Genomic DNA, 24,774 nt, shown 5'->3' with positions numbered 1-24,774 from the left:
AGACCGTGATCTATGTTAGAACGGATGCACTCTTCGTAGCACCTCATCGAGAGTCGCGGCTAGCTGATATCAAAGAGGATAAGATTCATTCACGTGTAGCAAGCGGAATGTGGCCGCGTTCGACGTGCATTTAGCCATGAGCCTGTATTGCCTGGTATAGCGACGTCCGCCTTATCTTTACGAGAATCAAATGGGTACAACGTAGGTTATGATCAGTGTGGTTTTTATATGCATTGATGCGACATTGTACCCGAGTGTAAAACTAAATTTTAAACAAAATGTCTGAATCTGTTTTATACCAGTGAAATCGGAACCGAAACTAAATACACTTTGTGCTTTGTAGCTTTCATTTGTTCACCGCCGTTGTTAAATTGCTGGGTCCCGTCGCATTAGCCATTCCCTCTTTGTCACTGCTCGCTGTGCCGGACGTCGGCGAACTTTAATGTTTGTTCAAAGCACTTCTTCGATTGTGCCGTGTTCAGCGTGCCGTGTTCAGTCTGCCGTGTTCTGCGTGCGAATTCTGTAGTAGGGCGTTCGCTCGTGTAGTGCTGTCGAAATGCGATATTCCACTTAAAGGGCCATTTCGAGTCTTGCTAACTTCTCAGTGTGTGTGCTTCATTGCGCTGTGCTCTGTCTGAAGGATGGGTGTTCTGTGTCCACTTTGAAAGGATCGGAAGGAGGAGGCCTGTACAGTTCTTTTCAATGCGACTACAAGTTGGATCTGCCAAATATGCAGCAGTACTTTTGCTGAACCTGGATAAAGGCGAACAGCTGTCTGCATGGCTACGCTGTTGTCTTTAGAGGTAAGCAATGTTTACAATCTGAATTTAAAGTACTTGTGCACATTACGAAGTAAGACAAGTTAAAGAGACGACGTATTGTATCGTACTGCCGCAGTATGTCTTTACAGCCTCTAAATAATGTTCTAGGCGCTTCATTTCAACTGCCGTAGAGGGGTCACGGCACCTGTGGGTTAGTTTCGGTGATTTGTTGCGAGAAGGCGTGGTGCAGAAAGGCTGCAGCATGAGTATATACACGGTCTTTTTGTATTTAAAAAAATGCTACCGTGTGTGTGCAATGCTTTTTGTGACTTTAGCTTCAGTGGGAGGCAGATTGGGTCTTTTTTTTAAATTGAAATGAGTGAAGTTAAGCTGTAATTTGGCCACTTCTGTGTGTCGTTCTACGCATTTCAGCTCATGCTAGTTCCCATATTCTTGTGTGTTTGTGTATGTGTGTTCATGTACGCCTGGGCTAGCTTAAATTTATAGTTGATGATCAAGATAATAGCTGTATTTTGTGGACATAGGTATTCAGATCACTTTATAAGCATGGACGTTATTGGCTCTGTCTTTTGACTGCTGGATCCATCCATCCTAGAATTGCAATCCTGTTGGTATTACAAAGAAATGTAAATTCCTCTGCGTCTGGATTTACGATCTTCATCGCATGAACATTTTTTTTTTTTTTTTATGCTCATCATGTGTCTGGTTGCTTAGACTAGTTTCTGACATTTTGATTGCGCCGGATTTGTTATTGCTTTTGTGGTAACTATGCTTTTGGACAGGCATTGACAGATTTTCCTCAGCGTGATGATCGTGCTGCCCAGACAAAGACAAGTCCTCTCGTCGAAATGTTGGCTCGGCGAACTCGGGCTCCCCTATAACCCTTGCTCAGTGCACTTTCATGCCGTAGACATCTTCTGTCTCTTGTTTTTACCTTTGTTTTTATGGGTCACATAAAATGTTGATTTACGTTTCTCTTTTTCTTAAAATTATTGCTTGAAACAGATTAGTACAGTGCAGTAGTGATAGGGGCAAGGAAGACTGATGCAAACAAAAGAACTAACAACGCTGGTAATAGACTTGAACCGGCTTTCAGAGCCACCAGTTCCAAAACAATACAAGGAAAAGAAACAATGAACACATCATGCAACTGTTACATAATTCTGCCAACAGTCTTGTGTTGGTGTCACAGCATTTGTGCAGAACAGCTGTTCTCTCAAAGGCAGGTGCGCAGTTCTTACACTTGCTGCAGTGTTCGCTTACCTCACCCAAGTTTTGATCTGTGTCTGAGTTTTTTCTTGAGTGATATATATCCTGCTCTCCGAGACCTCACTTCTCAAAGGTGGAGTTCAAGTATGTTGAAAGCAACTCCAAAGAACTTGATCTCCATCTTTGTTCATAAAGTGAAGGTCATATTGTCTCCCAACGAAGTGGATGTTGTATTGATACATGTGTCGCGCCAGTCTTGAGTGATATATATGCCTCTTGAGACTGCAAGTTTCAGGATCAGTGCACGGAGTGCAATGTAGGCCATGGTCTTTAGGTTTATGGATTCCGTCCTTGCAGTTCTGAAGGATGTCAGAGGGTGTTTTAATACATAAGTTTCCCAAGTTGTAGCCATGTTCACTGTCTGCCTTCGAATGTTAAAGGTAATCTTTCAGTGCCCAGCTGATGGCCACATTAAGTGTCTGGATTTGTGCTTGCATTTTGGTCCTAAACATGTATGCTGAGCCTGGGAGCTAAGGGGTAACAAGCCAGTTCTAGTGCATGCCTCGGCACATTCGAAATTAGTAAAGAGACATAATAAATTCTTGTCTCATGAGCGCTCCTGAAAAATCATGCACGTGCCAACAGGAAGTTGCATTTCAGAGCCAACTGCGCCGTTTCAAAGAAGCCAGGTATCCAGCGAATCTTTTATTTGCTATGGGCCTAGTGTGCTGGTATGGAGGCGCCACTGCTCCGGAACAAGTGGCGCCACCTCCCGCCAGCGCACCCGTATGTGGTACGTCTGCTCGTCGGAGAGAGGCGGCGGAGTGAATGCGAAGTCTACGCTTCTTGACAGCAAACTTGTTAGAACGAAACTTTCTTCGGCCATTTCCTGCCTCGTTCCACGTGCGCACGTAAGAGACATGTGTACCGTGTGTTTGTGTTGAAAAATAAATCAAAAGCAAAGCAAAGGAAGCCGCTACTCGTTCATGTCGTCTGGGAGAAGGCCGCCGGCGCTTGGGGCGCAGCACATCGTCGGCTGACTAGCGCTTCTGCCGGCGGCTCTTCTTTTTCTTTTTGAAATAGGAATTTGGAATTCGCGCTATTTGGCAGTTTGAAAGTAAGTAGATAAATAAAACAAAAACCAAGCCAGTGTGCAATGTGCACCACTGGCTTTTCCCCTCGATCGGTGGCAGTGCATGTGTAGACGGCATATGTTCGACCCCCTAGAACCGAGAGCCGAGCACAGCTGGGCACCGTCAGTCAATGGAATAGCTCTTCAAAAAAAAAAAAAAAAAGCAAGCGCTTTCGCAGGACAGGACGAGCCCAGGTTGTATTTGGAGATGTGCCCTAAGGCGCCGGGCCATGTGTGCACATACTTTTTCTCCACTTGGCAGTTCTGCCGTAGTTTTAATTTTCTACTCGGTGCGTCAATACGAGAGGTGACTTGTGACTGTGCAGTGCACAGAAAAACAGGCATAGCTGAGCAAGCTCCGCAGCACGTGCTGTTCTGAGGTGGCGATCCTAGAATGTTTGAGACATTTTAAGAATAACTGCTTGGAGCACGGTCAGAAACTGTACGAAGCCAGCACGTGTATGAAGTGCTCGAGGAACTTCATAGTGCAGAGGGGCCCTCGGATATCTTCGGAAAATGCGCGCCTTCTACGACGCCAGCTTGGAGGTTAGTTTTATTCGGCCCTTTCGGCGTCTCTTCACCACATGTGTAATTCGTTTTTTTTTTAATGTAGGTTTTGGCAAATTAACCCACGCAATATCACCGAGGCCAGTTGCATCTGCAAGGTCGGGGGCCACTGTTAACGATGAGTCACATCGCTCTCGTATGATTTCCAAGGAAACCGAAAACACTTTGATTTTCGGTTGCTTCCCGGCGGTTTTTTGATAACTATTAAGGCACCCATAAACACAGCAGTAAATCGAGCTGTAAGTCTTAAAGGAGGTTTTCTCATTGCGGAGAGCCATAAACGCGTGGCAAGAGCGTGCACTCCTGCAATGTGCTTCGCTCTCTATGTCTCGTACTTCTTCAGGCTAGTCTTCCCAGAAACGAGCACCGAGAACAGCTGGAAACTATCATTACGAAGTCATTAAAAAAAAAACACATCCGGCTGGGCAGGAAGACTGCGCGCTCTCTACAACACATAGGCCATGTCCGAAGACATGCCGAGCACTGGTTCCAAGCATGCACGCATAGTACAACTCTTAGGGCTTCAGCTGAGTCCAGAAAAAAAAAAAAACACTACCCCGCTTTTTTTGTTTTTTGCATGCCGCGTGCTCGATACAACCAAGCGATTGGTCATGCGCATGCTTGAAAAAAAACCTAGCGTGCAGTCCTGAAAAAAAAACAAAAAAAAAGAACACTGGAAATGCGCAGCCGAAACGAAAAGCGATGGGTGCGATATCAGGTTGGAAGTGACCATAAAGACAACAGTAAGTGGAGGCTCTTGTTTCAGTCTGTGTTTATTTTTTTATTCTAATGGGCAACCAGGAACAAATCGGAACACAGCGTAAATGCTACCCACGGCCACGGATCCAGACAGCTGTCTTTCTCGACGGCGCCTACCAGATGGCGCCACACATATGGCCAAAGCTGCAGCGCACCAGGCCGATAGCAGAGAGCTCTCTGATATCACAAAGTAACCTAGGAAGCAACCCAAAGCAAAAAACTCTCAAAAGAAGATGTCTATGATGCTGTCTTTACTGAGTGGGCAGAATGAGAGGAAGATAGCTACACAGTATAAAAAAAGCACTGAGCAGGAGTTGAGGAAAACCTCAGTTTGCAAGCCAAGTCAACGTTTTGACAAGAGGACTTGTCTTAGTCTGGTTGCAGATAAAGACAAGTCTTCTTGTCGAAATATTGGCTCGGCTTGCGAAACTGAGGCTTCCCCTCAAACATTGAAAAAAAAAAGCATGAAAAAAGCATGTTGTCCAAAAAAAGGTAATTCTGAGCGCATAGTAGAACCCGTCTGTGTGGCCAAACATTGCCCGTGTCAGCTAAACTGCATAAAAAAATGTATTTCATTCCCCTTTCATGTGGAAATATCTATATCAGCCAGAGGAAGGTGTCTAAACGCTAGGCTGCAGGAGACTAGAAGGATCTGAAAGAGGTCAACTTGGGTGAACTCAGCCAAATTTGCAGCATGTGTAAGAACTGCACACTTGCCCTTGGAAGAACAACTGTTCCCTACAAGTGCTTTGACACCCCCACATGAGTGATAGCAAATGCTCAGGCCTTTAAAATTTCTTTGATTAGTGTGTCAGCACACCATCCATGCACCTGAGAAGAGTTGTTTCTGAGCACCTGTGAGCATGTTATGTTAGACTGGCAGGAAGGGGCTGTTAATCATCATGGGCATCGGCAGAATGGTCCAAAGGGGCATTTCTGAGGAAGCTTCTCTGCACTGTGAAACTGAATGGTTCGTGCACTGAAGTGTCCACAAGATGGGACGGAGCCAATTGCGAAGAGGCACCATTGCTACTGCGGCATACTGCAAAAAGCGCCGTGCACTATGATTCTGTCAACATAGGTTATAATCAGAGTGGTTTTTAAATGCATTGATGCGACATTTTACCCAAGTTTAAAACTAAATTTTAAGCAAAATGTCTTATTGTGTTTTATCCCAGTGAAATCGGAACCGAAACTAAATGCACTTTTTGTTTTTCATTCCTTCAACGCTGTTGTTAAAGTGCTGTGCCCTGTCACTTTAGTCATTGCCTCGTCTTTGTCATTACTCACTGTGCCGGACGTCGGCAAACTTCAATATTTGTTCGAATTGCTTCTTCGATTGTGAACCGTCATAAAGTCTGCTGTGTTCAGCGTGCGAATTCTGTAGTAGGTCGTTCGCTCGTGTAGTGCTGTCAAAATTCGATATTCCACCTAAAGGGCCATTTCAAGTCTTGCTAGCATCATTGCGCTGTGCTCTGTCTAATGGATGGGTGTTCTGTGTCCATTTTGAAAGGATCGGAAGGAGGAGGCCTGGGCAGTTCTTTTCAATGCGACTACAAGCTGGATCTGCCATATATGAAGCAGTATGTTTGCTGAACCTGGATAAAGGTGAACAGCTGTCTGCCTGATTACGCTGTTGTGTTTAGAGGTAAGCAATTTTTACAATCTGAATTTAAAGTACTTGTGCACATTAAGAAGTAAGACAAGTTAGAGAGACGACATATTGTATCGTACTGCTGCAGTATGTCTTTACAGCCTCTAAATTGTGTTGTAAGCACTTCATTTCAACTGCCCTAAAGGGGTCGCGGCACCTGCGGGTTAGTCTCGGTGATTTGTTGCGAGAAGATGTGGTGCAAAAAGGCTGCAGCATGAGTATTGACACGGTCGTGTTGTATTTTAAAAAATGCTACCGTGTGTGTGCAATGCTTTTTGTGACTTTAGCTTCAGCGGGAGGCAGGTTGGGTCTTTTTTTTTTATTGAAATATGTGAAGTTAAGCAGTAATTGGCCCACATCTGTGTCTCATTCTACGCATTTCAGCTCATGCTAGTTCCCGTATTGTGTGTTTGTTTATGTGTGTTCATGTACGTCTGGGCTAGCTTAAATTTATGGTTGGTGATCAAGATAATAGCTGTATTTTGTGGATGCAGGTATTCAGATCACTTTATAAGCATGCACTTATTGGCTGTCTTTTGACTGCTGGATCCATCCAATCTAGGATTGCGAAACCGATTGGTATTACAAAGAAAGGTAAATTTCTCTGCGTCTGGATTTGCGTTTCTCATCGCATGAAAGTTTTTTTCATGCTCATCTTGTGTCTGATTGCCTAGACTGTAGTTTCTGACATTTTGATTATGCCAGATTTGTTATTGCATTTGTACTAACTACGGTTTTGGACAGGCATTGACATTTTTCTAAGCATGATGATTGTGCTGCCCAGACAAAGACAAGTGCCCTTGTCGAAATGTTTGCTCGGCTTGCAAACTCGAGCTCCCCTATAACCCTTGCTCAGTGCTCTTTCGTGCCATAGACATCATCTTTTTCTTCTTTTAACTTTTGTTTTTATTGGTCCCATAAAATGTTGAGTTGCATTTCTTTTTTTCTTAAAATTATTGCTTGAAACAGAATAATTCAGTCCAGTAGTGATAGAGGTGAGGAAGACTGATGTAAACAAAAGAACTAGCAACGCTGTTAATAGACATGAACTGGCTCTCAGAGCCACCAGTTCCAAGACAATACAAAGAAAAGAAACAACAAACACGTCATGCAACTGTTACATGATTACTTTTTTGCTCTACTCCTTCCCTGTAATGTTTAACAGGGTCATGAACATTAAAGTACAATCCTTTTCCACACAAGTGCATGGACGGCATGGTAACACACTTAAAAATTTTAAAATGGCCTGAGCTTCTGCCATCAGTCTTGTGTTGGTGTCACAGCATTTGTGTCGAACAGCTGTTCTTTCATAGGCATGTGTGTAGTTCTTACACTTGCTGCAGTGTTTGCTTACCTCATCCAAATTTCGATCTCTGTTTGAGGTTTTTTGAATTATATATAACCTGCTCTCCAAGACCTCACTTCACAAAGGTGGAGTTCAAGTATGTTTAAAGCAACTCCAAAAAACTTGATCTCACTTTTGAACCAAACAACCTGCCCCCCCCCCCCCCCCCCCCCCCTAGAAAAGATACCTGCCGACACCCATCTTATACCTCTGTTGTACAGGCAATATCAATGCTCATTGAGGGAATGGCAATTGACATTTTCGATGGTCGTCCAGATGCACCACTGCCACACTGTGAATTTCAATGGTCATTGAGTAGTGAGCGTGTGATCCGACAGACCGAGCCGTGGGTAACAACATCTAGTAAAAATATGAAGTAAAAAAGTATAAAACAGGTGGATATCATACTAACTGTTTTTTTTAAATGAAAGTTCGTTCAGAGAAGGGTATTCAAATACATCAGAGCACGGCATAACCCACATGCTCTGCAGGCGAGCAATGCCAGAACGACGACAAACGATTTGCATTTGCCGCATTCATGTTGTGCCAGGATGCTGACACTGCTCGATGGTTGTCTTCGCTGCATTTGTAGTTGCTATCGTTAAAGGCACATATGGGCTCTTCTTGGTCTTAGCTATCGCAAAGCATGGTAAAAGGTGAACATGAGTGAAATGCTGCAGCATGCCGCGCTTCCTTAAAAGAAAATCGTCAGTTTGTTTACATCTGAACAGCGCATATTATCTAGAGCGATTACTTCAACTCCTGAAAAACTAGTTGACGAACTGTTTAATCTAGTGTCAGTAATTTAATTCAGGAGACATTTTGCTTTTTTGTTATTTAATTTTGTAGTTTGTTTTTTATCTTGGGGTGAATGCGAGGCTGCTCCTTGGCATTGAACCTCTTGAGTCAATACTGATTGCGTTCAAGCGTCATTGAAAACCGCTGTGTGGAAGTGGCCGATCCCCACTGAGTTCAATTTCCATCGACATAATGGGCATTGAAACTTCCTGTGTGACAGTGGTCTTAGTGAGCGCCTGTGTTTGCATGTGTCTTTCTTGTCCCTGCTACTACTGTGCTGTATTCTGTATTATGAACCAACATGCTAGGCTGTACATACTAGTGATTGAAGCTGTTCAAATATCTTCATCCCTATAGACCTTATGCAAAATTGCTGCCATCTATCGGCAGCTGCGCACATTTCCGCCGTGTTCAAGGGTAGCTGCATTGAGGAGCGGCAAGCGGCATGGAGGGCTGCGCAGCCGGCTGCGTTAATGCTCATTGTAGTCGGTAATATCGACATACTGTTGTGCCCCTTGTACACACAATTAAAATAAGGGTGTAGAAGAAAAGAATCGGCAAGTTACATCCCTCGAGCTTTCTTTTTTCTTGAGGCTTGTGTTAATCTGCTCTTGCGTGATTGTCACGCTAGGCACACTTTCGATCAACGGCGTGCCTGAATTGTAAAATATCTTATTTAGCGTGCATTGGAAGATTGCAAATCAGTACTCTGTGCTAAGGCAGACGAAATATATTGCCCACGGTGTGTTAAATTTGCCTGTAGACGGACTGCACATTGCCTTTTCGCGTAGAAGATGTGCAAGAGTGTTGTTCCTGATTTCCTTGTCGCGCCAATTCATCCCAGCTTTTAAGGTTTCATGCATACAAGCTGTCAACAAATTTCTCCCGTATGTATACGTCCAGGTATCCAGATAGAACATGTTTCGGCACTTCAAAGGCGTCCGACTGCTCTCAAACTTCAGCGAGATATTTTAACGTCTTTACGCATTCGATTCATCGATGAATTAAATATAGTCGGCTGCATCCAGGCTTCAGTTGCTGAAATACATCTCCAGAACACGACCTGCAAAAGAAGTGACTCAGAGTATATGCGGGGCAGCAACTGCCCCTACCGTGTAGCTGCTCTCGTCTACCGTGGGTTTGCATGATTGTTGTTGCTATAGTGATGGTGATCACTGCGCTGTTTGCTTTTTTTTATTAACGAGATTTTTTTTCTACGAGTTGTGTGAGGTGCATCGAAAAGGAGTTACGCCTTAATTTGGACCACGCCAGTTTTCTTCTCTCCCATCCATATCACTGAATAATGCCTTTTCTTGTTTAACCTTCATGGCGTGCCATGAAAACAGTGTAACGAGGTAGGGATTGGAACTGTCAACCATTTGACACAGAGTAATATCGTTTGTAGTGAGCCTTACCGCACTTAGCAGTGAGGTTTGCTACTGCGGCTATCGCAGTAGAAGCAAGAATGAGCGCACACGTTTTCCAACTTTATTTTGTCTAAAAGTATGCAGCCCTATACATGTAGCAATCCCATTTTCTGTATGCCCATTGCTTGTTACATTCTACTACTTCCCTGAATTGCTGCTGGCAAATAATGTTTGTTGTTTTGCATTATGGCAAAAAAAAATCTCATGTATCACAGCTTCACACTGAAAACACTTTTGTGTTCTTTCAGGTGTCAACTGACTGGACGCCCCATAAATTCGGACTTTGCAAAATATATTCGGCAGCTATAGAAAGAAACCCGCCATTTAACATTAGACAGCCCATATATGTTGGCTACTTTTTCGCAAAACGATTTCGTGAAGAATGTCGCTAGTGTCAAATTTTGCATGAGAACGCAGTGCGATTAGTTTTTTCATTCAATATCTTCACAAGCAAAGAAAGCCATTACACCTCGTTTGCCCCCCCCCCCCCCCCGTTTCTTTTCTAAGCTCATCCCTGACATGGACAACGATAAACAATTGAAATATTTCAATTCCATCAAGAATTACGGAAAGAAAAAGAAAAAAATGCGGTATTAGAGAGGAGAAAGACTGCTGCAAAGACTGCGCATTGCACAAAGCACTGCTCGAATACTCATCCACGAAGGAGCTTGACATTGCATCTGGGTATAGGCAGACCTCTGCTATGTGACTTCATGCAGGCAGCAGTATCTGCTATATGTTGATTTTCACGAAATAGAACCACGATGTGAGGGCAATAGGAGCTATACATATCTGAGGAGGATCAGCGCGCACGGAATCACGTCGTTGACCTCTCGCGTTTCGCCGGCAAATTCACGTGGTTGGGGGTTTTAGTCATTAACATATAGAATATATCATCTGCTATATGGTTGATTGCACGCTAACGAGATACATCAGCTGCTAAACATTCAGACAGAGGATGGGAACAGTAGTGCGCGCGCTTCACTGGGAACTGTGAAGGTCCATCAGAGTGCAGTGTTTATTAGGCATCAGTCCAATATTAAAAAAAAAAAAGAAACAACATTAAGCTCTTTCGTGTACGCGTAATTACATCGCAGACATCTTTTACACCCGTAGGCAATATAAATATGTTTTGCATTTTCACGGACGCGTATTTGAGTAGCGTATCAAGGAATGCCCCAGAGCAACAACAAAGGTTTTGCCATTTGTAGCTGTTACCACCGTTCGCAAGAAGTTTTGGCAATGGAGTATCGCTTCACGAAGTAAAATTGGAATGTCGGCAGCGTGGAGAAGTCACTCGTCTATTATTCCGTCATTTTTTGCTTTGAATGCGAACAAATACAATGAAATCAAACACGCAGCTAAAGCGACGGCAGCAGCCGTAAGCACAGCCGATGCACTCAACCCTTGAACATGTCATCGCGTAGCCCGGTTCGCTGAATGTCCGATAGATGGCAGCAGTTTTGCATAAGGTCTATATATTTACCTCTATCTGGAGGCGAAATGGTGGTCGGAATTTCCACATTATGTGGCAATTAGAGCAGTATGTCTATTTTTCCCAACCGTATAGACGTTGCATTTCATGAAGTGTCAAATACAGTCAACGACCGATAATTCGGACTCCACGGGGAATGTAAACCAGTCCGAAATATTGAATGTCCGAAAAAACGAATGAAGCAAAAAATACCTGTTTATTTACATTTTAGGGTGCCTGTTTCGGGAAGAATTTGTCGATGCGTTGCTGCACGCACTTCCGCTTACGTGCAACCAAATCTGTCTGTATGTCCTCTAGTGTCATGCTGTCACTGTACACTGATGAGAGGACTGCAAAAGCTCGAGTCAGATCCGCGTGCGAGGGCTCCACAGCACACGGAACGTCCTCATCAGAGTCGGAGTCACTGTCCAACGGAGGGAGCACTTGATCAATTATTGCGTCGTCGCTCAGTTCGGCACACGACGACACCGCGCTGTCGACATTTGCGAAGTCTTCAAATGTAACGGCGGCAGGAATGGGCAAGCCGCAGCCGCGCAGGTCGTCAATGGTTTCTGCATTGGAGCTCATTGTAGGAGGCGGCAGATCAGGCGGGGATTCTGCGATTGCGGCATCGGGCTCAGCACCGAAGGCAAATCCTGCATGACGGAAACAGTTCCTGATAGTGTCCGCCGACACTGCCTTCCACGCATCGGCAAGGATGCTTATGGCCGACAACAAATCCACATTGTATGTTTTCTGATTGTCCAAGCACAGCACCATGCGGTGCAGCAGGCGGGAACGATAGAGCACTTTTAAATCCTTGATCACACCCTGATCCATGGGCTGTAGTACACTGGTAGTGTTGGGCGGCAAGAATTCAAGCTCAATCGCTTTCAAATTGCTTATCGGGGCATGGGCACTGCAGTTGTCTAAAAACAGCAGCATTTTGCGCTTCTGCGACTCAAACTTCTGGTCCAACTTGCGTAGGTACCGTTCAAACAAGTGTTGAGTGATCCATGCCTTACAGTTTGCCTCGTACCAGACAGGCAGAGACCTTGTTCCTTTGAAGCATCTAGGGTTTTTTGACTTGCCGATTACCAGCAGCGGCAATTTTTCCGTCCCCGAAGCGTTGCTTCCAACAACAACAGTAAGGCGTTCCTTACTAAACTTGCCGCCGTGACAAGGTTCTCCGGACAGGGCAAGTGTTTTGTCTGGAAGCAGCTTGTAGAAGAGACCAGTCTCACCGACGTTAAAAGTGTTGTCTGGCGAGTAGCGACTAAGCAGCGCTTCAAGTTTTTCACTGCGGTAGTTTGCGACCAGTGTGCTACTCACTGCACCACTTTCACCGCACATTTTTTTGAAGGCGAGGTCGAACCGCTTTTTAAAATTCCTGAGCCAACCGTCGCTGAACTGAAATCCTTCGATGCCAAGCCGCAGTGCGAGTGTCTCAGCCTTATGCTTCGAAAGGTGGCCAGAAACAGGAACACGCTGGGCGACAGTAGCGTTAAGCCAGATGTTCAACGCTTCTTCCAACTTCGGGTAAAGGCCTTGTCGCAGCCTTTTCTGTTCAGCTGTTGTTGTCTTCTCCGTGGCCTCAAGAATCTTGGACCTATTCTTCATATAGTCCGATATCGTTTGCTTGGAGATGTTGAACTCACGGGCAACTTCGACTTGAGAACGGCCGCTCAGCACTTGCTGTATTATGGCTGCTTCCTTCGCCATTGTCAGCGTCGTGTATTTCCCACGTTTCGCCGCCGTCGGCACGGACCGCGAAGGCACCGTTGGCGCCATTTGCCGTGGCCTGTCGTTGTCAAACTCAAGAGAAACGTTGTCGTATGGTCACTTGAAAGAACCTAGCCTAACGCTACTCACGCACGAGGCACTGAACAAACGAGCACAAACTGGTGGCCGATGGCAAAGACGCGGGGAGGCCAAACATGCCCGAGGGCCAGTCATGCGGAGTGAAGCGCCGCCTGCTGTTCTCCCGTCGCGACTGTCCTGTCGCACCGCCGCCTCCGTGATCAGCTCCAGCAATGCCGACGGCGCACCGTTCGCCGATCACGGAGGCCACAGTCGCTTATTGCGAGTAGGCGCCAAAGGAAGGCGCTCGTCTCCTTTCTTTCTTTCTTTTTTTTTTTTTTAACTAGGAACGGCGACGGGGGAAGCGCGCGCATCGAGGCACCCTGTTTAGAGTCCGGATTATCGAATATAGAGCCGGAGGCTGTGCGAAATATCGGTCGTCCTTACACATCATGTTTATGGGGCCAGTGGCGGTGCCGCAGACCTGTCCGAATAAACGAGCATGTCCGAATTATGAGCGTCCGATTTATCGGTCGGCGACTGTATATGCATGGGTGAGGTTGCATTGTGTGGTGTTGTTTTAACAAAACACATTGAATCTATTGTACATGCGTGTCACCTGTTTAAAGCTGCGATATGGGGCCTGCCATTCAGCTCACTGCTAGATGTATGAAAGACTGGACAAGTGAGATAACTCCTATGTATTGTTTCCTTTTTCAATTATTAAGGAAATACTGTTTTTCTTCTCTAATCCGTCGTAATACCAAATCACTTGCCATGATTATAGCAAAACACAGTGATTGCTTTTATACTTAAACTTCAGTTTGAAGTGAACAGGCTTGTGGCATTCACAATAATTTGAAACTCTTTTTGACAGCGTTTCATGAGGCTCAGTGTTGCTTTCTTTTTGAGAAATGCATTCCTTATTAGCCATTTTGTAGTAGCTGTGGGTACCGACATATAGCCTGTGGTTAATAGTATACCAGACAAGTTGGCTTTCAATTATGCAGAGCAAAGCTACCCGCAGGTAAAGGGAACTTTCCTTTTTATTTATTTATTTTTTTCTTTTTGCGGGAAAAGGACTAAGCATTAAGAAGGTTCCACTGTGGTTTTCTGTAAGCAGGTCAGTAAGAGGAAGCCACTTATCTGCAATTATGAATCAGTTTGCACACACACAAGGTGTGTCTGAACTTTCTTCCTCTGGAAACAACCGGTGGTTCACCACGCATTGTGCTTTTCTAAGCAGAAATAGCTAGCTGGCTTTATTATTGGAAAAATTGATACATAGTACATGTTTTTCTGCAAAAACCTGTTATTCCTCTTGACCTAACTTTCAGTGATAACATTGGCTGTTAGCATGCTATTTATGGACTTGTGATGCATAGCAGTAAGGCCTTACATTTGCAATTCGGCCCCGTTGATGATCTTTAAGACTTAAAAAAGTGTGAGCAAAGCCAGAAAACAAAGAGCACAGAGTTCAAACTGAGGTTTATCAATTTATGCATGGATTAGTAAGCGATGGAGAATTGTTTTTGATGCATGCAAAACATCTGAAAAGAAAATCATCGTGCAGAGATATAAGGGGGAACGAATTAATGTTCATTATCTTTCATACCAGAAGCAGGCTTCATTACAGCTCCAGTGCCAGATTTTTGAGATGGTAGACATATTCCTGGGACTTCGAACGACATACATATTCAGTTAGCATTTTCTTGCTACCCTTTTTGCTTTCTGTGTCTGTAGATGCATAACTGCACACCATATATTCTTCTTTGATTTATGACATTTGTTTCGTGCGACACACTCTCTTGTGGACAGGAAGTTTTCAACGCATATTTAGCAATTATCTTTTCTGCCAATACACAAAGGCCTACAATTTTTGGGAATCATGGACGTGCCCCTATCTTTATTATTGCTCATGATGGCTTCAAAGGGCTTGTGGCTGAATGATTAGAGGAAAGAGGTTGGGTCAAAGCCATCTTTAGAATTTTTTTCACTAGTACATATTGCTTCCTTAGAGACGACTTCAGCAAATGTTTTAAGTGACTGCTTAAAGGGACACTAAAGAGAAAAATGATTTGGGCTTGCATCCATAGAATGCCAGTTCCTAGTTTCAAAAAAGCCACGCTTACTGAAAACAGAGCTGGTATAAGGTAGTAAGGAGGAAGAACAGGAATACAGGTTTCGCCGCCACAGCTGAAACAGCCGAGGCTTGCAACTACAAATCACGTGATGCGCAAGGGATCCCGGAGGCTGACAGATGCGAATTGCGTTGACTGTTTGAACGCAGTAGTCGGTTTTGTCTCGAATATGATAACATGCTTTTATCACACATAAACGATGGCAAAAAGACAACGCAAATGTTGCAAGGCAAATATAAAACTATACTCATTTTGTCGGCTTGTCGGTAGAGGCCGCTAGCCTCTCAGCTAACACGATGCTATGGGCATCCACTTCAGTTTCAGTTATGTTCCGGCTCACGCATTTTGTGCAGGCTCGAATAGTTTGGTTTGCGCCTGCGGCCTGAAATACGAGCTCGGAGTTGCAGATGCGCCTACCCTAAGTGCGTATCGAATGAAGATCATGACTCGACACGCACCTGCGAAGTATTCTCCGCTCCCCAGCGCGCTAGCAATCACGGAGTCTCCTCTTGTGTCATAGTGTGCATCATTCTACCCTACTACGTAGTAGGAGAAAGTTTGAATTCAACCAGCGGGAACAAAAGAAACCTCAACTTTTTATTGCAATATCTCAGCAATAATTCGATTTATTGCTGCCGGATATGCGACGACAGTGTCACCAAATGCCGTTTATTAGATTTTGATAGCATATTTGAGTGTCTGTAGCATCCTTTTAAACTGCTCGTTTGATTGAAAAGCCGTCAACAGTGTAGTATGTCAGAAATAATCGGGGGCTGCGTAAAAAAACCATGTCATGGCAATTTGTGGTTCTAGAAAATTGAATAATTGTTTTGTAGTTGACAATTTATCAAATCATTGTAATTGTTGAAATAAGTAAAAAAATAAAGAAAGGGGTTCAGAGGTGGCAAATTTCATAAAATGAAAAGCCAATGCTTGATGGGGCTAAATAATAAAATTTAGTTATTGGCATGAAATAATTGAAAAAAATGAAAAATGCTTTCAAAGTTTCAAACTTCTCGGAATAGAAAGAAAATGTTTGGTTATGCTAAGTATTGCTGTAGAAAAGTGAAAATTATAAAAAATATTTAACAGAATATTAAAAAGCAAATAAAGACGGCTATATGTGTGAAATACTGCCACATCATACTCTGAATGGCTAATTTGCAGCATGGGCATGACCACCTGCTATCTACTGTTCGTAATATCTTGTGCTGTGCTCTAAGGATGAATGTATAACTAATTGCGTAAAATGTCATTAAATAGCAGCTCTTTATAAACATATTTTACTTTGAGGCAAGATATTGAAGTCATCCTTTTGGATGCAGGTTCTGCTTTGAGGCCTTGCCTAGCTGCAGCTGCTTCGCACCCTCAACCCCACCGCCACTTATCATCTGGGTATGGCTGCTTTGCTGTTCCCAGTGGCCATCCACAAAGCATGGGGACTGCTTGGAGACTGCCCCACCTACACAAGCCAACACTCTTCTGGGACTAATGTGGTATGCACCTACAATGAATGTGGCCATGCAATAGACTTCTTTAACTTAGGTTTGTTACCTACCCTGCTCCAGTTGTGTCCAGATTAGTAATTCAATTTGTGGTTTTAATGTCGTTTCTTTAGCCTTTCTGATTGCCACCACAGATTTTCATGACTCATTCCTTTATTGCTTTGGTGCACATGCCATATGTCTTTGTAGCGCTGTCATTGTACAACCAACTGAAACCATGAACTCGAAAGACAGCTCCCTTAAGTTCATCTAAAAAGCCTTTATTGCAGCTATGATTCATACAGAACGCCATCCTAGCTTGGCTTTTCTTGATATATCTTGCACAGATTTGAAAATATGGTTGGCTGTCAGCCAATTCATTCTTTCTAGAAGGTCGATACTACTGCAAAGAAGACAAGGACAACCAAACACATGTGGCACATGTGAAGCACAACTTTCAGTTATATTTTTCTTAGGAAGCAGGTACATTACTGCAGCACATACGTCACTAATATGGCAAAAGATGAATGCCTGCTTGATTGAAATTGGCAGCCTGTTGCTGGATGCAAAAAGCCCGGGTGTAATGTAATGGAGATAAGATACCCCAAATGAAGCAGCTGCGGCATCATTTAAAAATTCATGAGCTACCTGCAAAAAGCAGGTGGCAGTAAAATATGGAATTTTCATTGTGGCAGAATTGTCATCAGAAAGCGCAAAATAAAAAAAAAATAATTCAAAATTGTTGACAAGAAAATTGGCTGGTCAGCTGGCTAAAAAGTGCCCCAGCAAGGTAGATTGAAAGATAACTGACACTGAAGCTGCGTCAAGTAAAACAAACATTAAAAATGCCAATGCAAAAGCATATTTATTTATTTATTTTGCATGCCCTCAGTCACTGAACTGTTGGAACAGGGAGTGACATCAGTAAGATCAAATGTGGCTCTTAGGTATTTGCTCAAAAGTAAAGCTGAAGCAGTGCTGAATTTCTCATGACATTAAGTTATATGATCTCAACTAGTTCCTGCTAAAGCTTCTAGTTCCTGCTAAAGGGGGCTCCCACGCTCCGGTCCACGTCTTTTGCAGTATGCTAAGAGGCCCTTCTCTCTGCTCTTTTGCGAGCGTGTCCGTGCATTGCTCCCCGTTCGGCACCGATGATTCTGGTGCAAACGCTTCATCCTGAACACCCGTAGGGCTGCTTCCTATCGCTTGGTCTTCGGCTACCTCTCTAGGACGCACGCTCTCATCAACCGCTTCACGGGCGGCCTCTTCTGCCTGCACAATGTGCACGACTAGCTCAGTGGCTTGTCTCTGAATTTTCCTCAGCTCATCAAACGCATCTGGGGTTAGAAGCACATCTATCCCTTCCGTTAAATGGTTCGTTACTGCGCACAGTGTCATAAGCTGAGAGGCTACGCCCTCTTCATTAGCAGACAGGCTCAGTGGGACATACATGAAATCGGCTGGAACTGTCTTACCAAATGCTCCTTTAAGGCGAACTTTACCTGCACCCTGAATGTCTGCCTCAGCCGGGATGACATCCCTTCTCAGGATGGTAATGTCAGCCCCTGAGTCCAAACAAGCCGTAAATGGGTGCCCCGCAGACAGCTCAACCCAAGTTAATTTGGACGTAGAAACGGCGTCTGTCGGCGTTGCCGCACACTCGTTCACATCCCATGCAACTCTGGCAGTCAGCTTTACCGGTACGGAGTCCTTGGCGCGTTGCCCACCCACTATTGCTTTAGGCCTCGTTTGGTTGCACTGCCATTGGTAGTGACCCATCTCACCGCAGGTGAAGCACTTAAAAGACGGCTTTCCATCGATCCCATGGAACCTTCCTTTTCCTACGGAGTCCCGCCGGCTGTGTGAATCAACCTTACTCGCTTAGAAACCTTTAGAGAGTTTAGGCGTTTGGAAGCTATGCTTTCCCCGTATCCCTGTGCTAACTTGGCAACACCCTCCGCTTTTAGCCATTCCCCTGTCTCATGCTGTAAGACATAGGTGCGCATGTCCTCCTCCATTAGCTGTTTAACGCGATCTGCAATCAGTAGCACCCGCAGATCTTCCAAGCTTGTTACGTCTCTACTACGCAGGTAGTAATCAAGCAACCCTTCTAGTTTCGTGACAAACTGTCCCCATGTTTCGCCGCCTTTCCGAAAAGCATATAACCTGCGCCTATATTCCTCAGGTGTGAGCTTTAACTCACCCAGAATATAATCACGCACTTCCTCGTAGGACTGCCTTCCGCTTACTGCCTATTTGCTATCAGCATGCGGCTTTTCTCGTTTAAGAATGGGACAATTATCAAGCCGCGTACCTCCTCGGGAATCTCGCAACTTTGAAGCATAATTTCCGCGCTTCGGAACCATGCTGGAGCCATCTCGTCTCTCTCTGGCATTGGTGCGAGAATAGCGCGTAAACCTTCTGCATGTCGACTCAATCCAGATCGAGCGCCTCGCCCGCCTTGATTCTTTAATCTCTCTAACTCCACCTGGAGTCTCAGAGCTTCAATCTCCAGCTCTTTTTCTCGCAGTCTGACAGCTGCGTCGTTTCCTCCTGATGTTAGACCTCTGTCAAGATCCGCGGTTACCGACACACTACTAGAACTTTGATCATGATCGCCAGTAATGGTGCTGCTTAAGGTCTGCCCCCGCTTATCGGAAGCTGTTGTGCCGGAGCTTTGCCCCGTGCCATCAGAGCTGTCTCTGTAGACTTTTGGGTCTGACCGAGTTACGACCATGGTGAACTCGGAGAAAACAGGACAAGGACCCACCTGTATACAGCTAGTGTCAGTCCGTCGCACTTGGTTGCCGTGCGGTCACTGCTTTTGATCCGTCGAACGCCTGGACACCATCAGCACGTCAGGCTCAGCATCGGTCGTCGCCACTCAAAAAGTCAGTCTTGGTGCCCTTTTTTGCTACGCCGGATCCGCGCAGCCTCTCTGGAGTCGCTCCCTGCAGCTGCCTCTCTAGGCCGGTAGCGTCGATTTACGAGGCACCTCGACCTTGGTCAGCCTTGGCTCACCGAGGTAGTGTGCCACCCTCCGTGTACATCAGTCTGAGGCGTCGTCGATCTCTCGCCACTCCGCAGGAAGTCGCTGGGCTGATCCTCCCGACTGTGCCAGTTAAACAGTTCGGGCGAAGGTGTGGGGAATCGATGGGCTTCCTTGTACAGCAGGTGTTTCTTGCTGTTTCTTCTACTGCCTTCGTTCGTGCCGAGTGGTGTTGGTGACCACCACTGCGTCCATGGCTCAGCGACACATTTTGGTGCGGAGATGACGACTTCCCTTCTCGGTCTGTACACGTTTATTTACATTTTTTACATCAACATATTTACAATAATGTCGTCGGATGCGACATCAAACATAGAGGGCTAACTGCACCTGAGGGAACGACCGGAGGTCAAAGGCTAGCAGAATCAGGCCTTGGCCTCCTGCTACACTTTAGGCCGGAGTCCCTTGAGACCTCTCTCAGCCTAGCCTCCCTGCTCGAACCGCCCATCTGCCCTCGACTCTCGTCTCAGCCCAACTCTGCTCCGAGCCCCATTCTCCTCCGAGTCCAACTGTCCAATGCTCCTTCTTTAGCGTTACCCATAATTCGAGTTTAGTCCATTGACCAATCAATGACTATTCACTCTGTGGCCAATAACATGCAGTCCTTCAAAATGGGCTGGCCAATCGCTATGCCACATATACCCCTCTCCAATGCATGTTAAGGGGGGAGGCTACCTTTGAATACCAACTTTGTTGTTTCTTGAGATAATTGAATGAAATTTTCAGGGTAGACTCATGGCACAGCCATTTGAATAACTGCAAAGTTTCATGGAGCTGCGCACATTGGTACTCAAGTTAGAGAAGTATATCAGAATGGCTAACATGGGTTCCTTGTTCCATGCCTGGTGAACTTGCAAAATGTGTTGGCACTATGAAATTCTTTATGAAGGTTCCTGAATAGGTACCACAGGGCAAGACAGAGCCCTTTTTTTAAATTTCCCTGCCGAAAAATTTTAGCAGTGCATTGAGGTTAGTGCCACTAATTGGACTTGCATTAGCCTAATTTTGATTGTTTATTATAAATTCCAGGCTCAATAATTTGAAAAAATGAGCTTGTCTCGCCCTGGGAAATTTATTCAGGCACATAATAAAAAAAACCAGGTGGGAATCCGACTAGCGGTTCCAGAAATACTGCGGGAATAAGCAACCATACCATGAAAAAAATTCATTCTGAGAAAATGGCCCTTGAAGTTTAAAACAGCATTTTCAAGTCTAAAGTGTGTTTTTCACTGCAGCACGTTGTGCCTCCACCTCCCCGATTCCCTCGGAAAGTGCATTTTCATGCGAACAGCGGACGACGCTGACGACGCGTTATCGCTTGCGATGACAGACGCGATACGGGAGGCCGAGATAGCCGAGGTTGATAAGGTCAGCACAGCAGGCACGCTTCAAACGCCGGCTCCTTACGTTGATGCGAAAGATACGCTGTTGGAAGTGGCAGCGCAGTTGGTCTAGTAGTGATGTAGCAGAAGCAGCACTAATAGAAACGTCTCTGCGCCCGCTGGCAACGCTTTTCGCTAACTTCGCGATTCGGACGGCATTCACAGAACGACGACGTATGCAGTGTTTTGAACTTCTTAGCGCGCATTGTGGCCGACCGTGCAATAATCCACAAAGTGCACATAACCGTTCAAAACACGCCACCAGAATTCGTAACGAGCGATGATCACGGCGATCTCAAAATGGTGAAATGTGAAGCGATTCAGCGAGCGCACAAAGAACGCCAGCTCGGTAGGCAGCCGGAGCAGACGACGCGCCGGGGAGGGGCCACCGCGTCAGCGCGCGCAGCAGCCAATAGCAGTCGCGCGATCCCCCGCGTTCTCACGGAGCGCGCGCTTTGTCCAATCACAGCCCGAATTCGAGGCGCGGGAAGCTCAACAATCCCCAAGAGGCCCCCAATCACAAGCGAGCCATGATTCTGGTACGCCGCGGACGCCGCTGGCGAAGGCAGTATGGAAACGGCCAAGCATTCACAAACAAAACAAGACCAAGATGGCGGCGCTCAGTTCAGCGGCAGAGAAATGGCGCGCGCGCGAAGTTCGGGTACTTTTGCCGTTCGCTCGCGACTCTGGGGCTGCCGCACCCAGTTGTATATTTAATTTAAAGCAGTTCCACGATGAATTAGGCGTTTATAATTATAGGAAAGGTAGTTTATAACATATACAGCCAAGATATGTACTTTTTGAAAAGCCGGCTTTTTCGCGATTTTTCGACTTTCAAAGCCCGCGTCCCCCCTTAAGTAATACAAACACAAAGCACGCACTAAGCAGCGAGTGGTTGCGCACACAAACACATACATCTGCGATTTCTCCCTCTCCAAAATCCTGCCACGCAAAAGGCGCCAAGCAGTTGCAAAGACGAACGGCGTTGATGGTTACACTTCCGAAAATACATAAACACACACATGCAAACCTCAGGCCCAAACACTCCGATCCCTGCCCTTGGTCGGTTGCGCGCGGGCGGTGGATTCAAAGGGACGTACAGGTGTCTTCCCGGGAAGGCATGTCAACAGCGGCTCCCTCTGCCGCGCGTTCTCCCCAGGCCCGTGTTACGCCGCGTTTCGGGATTTATGGCCCCCGCGCCCTCTCCACTCAAACCAGAGACATAGCAGTTAGCGGCGCCGAACCCACAACCACTGCGCTTACGCTGTGTGCTCTAACTGCCCTGCCTCTCTGGCGGCACGGGACGGAGAGCCGGTGGTGTCGCCCGCTGCCATGTGTTCTGGGCTCACTTCCGAGAAGCAGTCCCCTGCGCGACCGTCATAAATCAGCCCGCGCAAAGCTGTCCCTTGACCTTGGTCGCCCCTTCGGAATCTTGCTTCTGGGTGAAGCCCGCAAACTTAACTAGGTTGGGCACAGCATTTGTTTGAGCTGCGGTTGTATGCACACTGTACAAATGGGGAAGTGCATCAACAGCAGACTGTATGAACATGACTAGGCAAAAAAATATGAAATGGTACATTCCTGAAAAAAAGTGAACCTTTGTACAAAGCCTACAATTCTGGCTGGTGCCAAAGCTAAACCTTGGCAACAAATAATGGAAGCTTTTGGTATAATTAATACTGGGGATAAATGTGTTTTCTCTGAACAAAAATTAGCCTCCTCAGATGGGCATGTGTGACTGCTGTCATTGCTGTACTAAGGCCTTGTGTTGAAACTGCAGAAAAGGTTGCTTGCCAACTCGGCGCATGAACTCTGTTGACCTTGTTCTTGCCTCACAGCCAGACCTAATCGAGACAAGGTTGAATGCCAATGCTTCAGAGGCCTTAATACAATGCCATTCAATCTTTCCACTCCCATGCCAATGTTGTGACCACAAAGCATTTTGGGAGCTTCAAGCACATTATGTGAGGAATAACACTAGTGCAACTTCTGTTGGTCTCAGTTAACAGCAGTAGTTAGTGTTACGAACAGTCCGTCAGGAATAAAATGCCACTTAGTATATATGTGCCCCAATTTGCATTTAGTGTGATGCAATGAGGTCTTGATTATCTGCCAGAAATTTGTTAGATAATCAGGCAACTTTTCCATGAAGTAAAAGTCATGCTTTTAATGACAAGATTATTGCATATGCTTTAAAAATAAACTTTTCACTGTAATGCTCTGGAAGAAAATTCTTTCATCAGGACATGCTAGCCAACATTTGACGTAAGCCTCAAAATTCTTGGATCTGCTAATCACTGGTATTCACTCATTTGCATTTTTTCACTAATCATTTTAGTTTCTAACTTCCATCTGACTGCCAAGCTCTTAAATGAATACCTACTTTTTATGTGCTCATGGACTGAACTAGCTTTGCATGATTACTTACTGCCTAGGCCTCGTTTTCATGGATGCTGGCAATTATTACTTCTCATTGTATCTACGAACTCATGAACTTAATGCGAGCTCATGCATTATGTGCTGTTATTTAAACCTAAGCTGCTTAAAAGGGCTATAATATGTTAGCCAAATTTTAATTTTCAGCCACTATTTTTTTCCCTCCGACTTTTTGAAGCTTTGCAAAGTGGTGTCGTTAATGCCTAGAGCTGTTCGGATCCCTCAGTTATATTTTTTCTAACATGCATTTTGCATGGACAATTTCAGGATGTTATCTATCTACATGACTCTTCCCGTCATGATTTTAACTTATTTCTTTTTTCTGTTCGCAGCTTCCATCCTGCTTTGTGCAAAAAAATTCAACACAAGTTTTTCATGTGAATTTTTTATTGTAGATTGATACTCTTTACATTGATTTTGCAAAATCTGTTAGCCATGTTCTTGATTCACTTTATCTAAGCTGGGATGCATGTGCTTTGGTCAGGCACTATTATCATGAATTCATTTCTCTCATTGTTTGCTAATAGTACACTCCTGGTGTAGAGAATAGCATAGTCCCAACTATAGTTATTGGTACAATATTTATATATGCCTTCAAGTCATGTAGAGGGTATAAACTAGTGTTATAGGTAAGTGAATGGTCATATAGTGAAGGCTTTCATCTCTGCCTAGTGAATTATATGCGCTAATTTTTATCGCACTGGATATCACAACTGTTTTTACAATGCATTTATGAAATGATGCAACTAACAATAGCATTTTTCTGCTCTTTTTTAGCCTGGCCATGTAGAAGAGTACAAGACACGACACATATCTATTGCATGCCATCTTTAGAAATAAAGACGCTTGGTATTTCATGTTATTTCCCATGTGCATGCACTTGGATATGCCATGTGACACTTATCCCATAAACATTCACGATTTGCAAGTTACTGTTGGAAACAGCACATGTTTATATGATGTGTGCATGCACTCAGCAGCTTTTGGGGGGAGAGGTGCTTCTGCTTAGTTACTGGAGATTACATAATGCTATGGGTATTGCATCTCTAATGAAGTGATTTGAGTTGGACCACAAACAGCCTGCTGTTTAACATATACACTGGTGGGTCATGTCATTTATTGGTGCCATGTTGCCACAATACTGGATCATATGTTGAATCTTTGGGCAGGTTGTATTGTGAGGTCTCTTTGTATACCTCTCGATAAACTCTCCTACATCTTAATCATAATGCCCAGTATTTGTGGCTAAAAATCATGAATAAATTATGTGACTCACTGGTGACCAACTATGTAGTGAACATGTTAATATTCAGGTCATTTCTGCTTCAGCTCAAA

The 24,774-nt window shown here is 44.9% G+C and overlaps 1 long non-coding RNA gene across 1 annotated transcript; it reads left to right on the top strand.

The window, feature by feature from the left end:
• Nucleotides 1-414: 414 nt before the first annotated feature.
• Nucleotides 415-24,301, top strand: LOC146182853 (uncharacterized). Its single transcript, XR_014708433.1, has 4 exons — nucleotides 415-803; nucleotides 5,963-6,097; nucleotides 16,414-16,584; nucleotides 24,217-24,301. It is a non-coding gene; the product is annotated as an uncharacterized LOC146182853 (long non-coding RNA).
• The last annotated feature ends 473 nt before the right edge of the window (nucleotides 24,302-24,774 follow it).

Source organism: Amblyomma maculatum, chromosome 7 (assembly GCF_055883805.1).
Source record: "Amblyomma maculatum isolate TAMU_Amacu chromosome 7, ASM5588380v1, whole genome shotgun sequence".
Lineage (NCBI taxonomy): Eukaryota > Metazoa > Arthropoda > Arachnida > Ixodida > Ixodidae > Amblyomma > Amblyomma maculatum.
The sequence above is the reverse complement of the archived record's forward strand: the minus strand, read 5'-3'. Positions and strand labels throughout refer to the sequence as shown.